Here is a 2,300-nt window from a genome sequence, read left to right as displayed (position 1 = left end):
TTGTGCTGGTGGTCGGTAGTTCGAATCCCATCCGCCGTCTTTTTTTCTGCTTTGCTGGCCAAGAGTGTCTTCGGGCGTCGGTCACAGCTCAGATCAAGATGCCACTGAAAGTAGTGCTCTTTATTCTTCCGTCGTGGCCAAACTGGTAGCGTCCGGGCCCTGTATGTACCTGGTCGCTGGTTCGAATCTCGGCCGGGTGATAATTTTCGCGCTCCGCTGGCCTTGATTTTACAGCCGTGCGACACCTGATGTGATGGGCCGGTACGCAAACAGTCGCTGGTTCGAATCTAGTGGACGGAACCCTTTTCTCTCTGCCAGCCATATGTTTCGGGGTGAGAGCCACATCGGAGATAAACTTCACGTATGCAAACCCCTCATCTTTGGCTCAGTAGGTAGAGCCCGCGCTCGGGACGCGGATGGTTGTCGGTTCGAATACTGACCGAGGCTCACAATTTTTCCTATTTAGTAGTTTGCGGCGCGGGGACCAAGGGTCAAGACAAAAGACCAGACGACATGGGGAGGTGGACTTGACCACCTACTCAGCAGCCCGCCCCCTCCCCCTTCTAAAAAACAACAAGAAAATGTTCGCCCGACCAGGTCTCGACCCCTGGGCTGAGGGTATCTTGTGCTCCAAGCCTTAGCGCGCTCGCCACTCGGCTGTCGGCTCCACTTGTCAACAGAACGTTCAGAACTCGGTCACCTTCTTCACGAGTCTTGGTCTCCCGTATTGCACGCGTTCAAGTCGGGTCAAGTCCACCTCTTTGACACGCTGCAGCCCGGGTCGGCTCCTGGCCCAAAACACGGAAAATGGCCACTAAAAGAGGGCTCTGCGACGCGCGGGGGTTAGGTTGGGTCCATTTATGGGACTTGTTCCGTGTTTTTGGCCAGAATTCGACCCGGGCTGCAGCGCGTCGAGGAGGTGGACTTGACCCGACCTGCACGCGTGCAATGCCGGAGACCAAGACTTGTAAAGCAGGACCGAGTGCTGACGTATTAGTCCACGGAGCACGCGTCAGCTGAGTGGCAAGCGCGCTGGGGTATGGTCCGGAAACCGTCGGCCCGGGGATCGATTCCTGTCGGGGGTGAACTTTTGTCGGGACCTGCTGAGTAGGTGGTGAAGTCGACCTCCTTACATTGCTGCAGATGACCTAGTCGGATTCACACCGACGTAGTGTCAGGAGTGTCAATTTTGTTAAAAGAAAAAAAAAACTTAAATAAATCAAGGGGATCCCCAGGCCGACGGTGTCCGGACCACACACCAGCGCGCTCACCTCTCGGCTGTCAGCTGCTCCTCGTCATCGTGACGTCAGAACTCGGGCCCGCTTTACGTGTCTTGGTCTCCCATATTGCACGCGTGCAGGTCGGGTCAAGTCCACCTCCTCGACGCGCTGCAGCCCGGGTCGAATTCAGGCCAAAAACACGGAACAAGTCCCATAAATGGACCTCCGCGCGTCGCAGAGCCCTCTTTTAGTGGCCATTTTCCGTGTTTCGGGCCAGGAGCCGACCCGGGCTGCAGCGCGTCGAAGAGGTGGACTTGACCCGACCTGAACGCGTGCAATCCGGGAGACCAAGACTCGTACAGCAGGACCGAGTTCTGAACCTTCCACTGACAAGTGGAGCCGACAGCCGAGTAGCGAGCGCGCTAGGGCTTGGAGCACAAGACACCCTCAGCCCGGGGTCGAGTCCTGGTGGGGGCGAAATTTTTCTTGTTTCTTTTTGGAAGGGGGAGGGCGGGGGGCTGCTAAGCAGGCGGTCAAGTCCACCTCCCCATGTCGGCTGGTCTTTTGTCTTAACTCGGTCCCCGCGCCGCAAACTACTAAATAGGAAAAAAGATGAGCCGCGGTCAGTATTCGAACCGACAAACATCTGCGTCCTGAGCGCACGCTCTACCAACTGAGCCAATGATGAGGGGTTTGCATACGTGAAGCTTATCTCCGATTTGGCTCTCACCCCGAAACGTATGGCTGGCAGAGGGGCAAAAGGGTTCCGGCGACTAGATTCGAACCAGCGACTGTTTGCGTACCGGCCCATCCCACCAGGTGTCGCACGGCTGTAAAATCAAGGCCAGCGGAGCGCGAAAATTATCACCCGGCCGAGATTCGAACCAGCGACCAGGTTCTTATCGGGCCCGGACGCTACCGATTTGGCCACGACGGAACGACTCAGAAAACTACTTTTCGCGGCATCTAGATCTAAGCTGTGACTGACGTCCGAAGACACTTGGCCAGAAGAGCAGGAAAATAACTCTCCTGGAAAAATAATCGCGGATGGGATTCGAACAACCGACCATCCCCGGAATC

The sequence above is a fragment of the Frankliniella occidentalis genome, unplaced genomic scaffold (genome assembly GCF_000697945.3).
Source record: "Frankliniella occidentalis isolate FOCC.00 unplaced genomic scaffold, Focc_3.1 Scaffold18, whole genome shotgun sequence".
NCBI classification, from domain to species: domain Eukaryota; kingdom Metazoa; phylum Arthropoda; class Insecta; order Thysanoptera; family Thripidae; genus Frankliniella; species Frankliniella occidentalis.
This window is presented reverse-complemented; position numbering follows the sequence as displayed.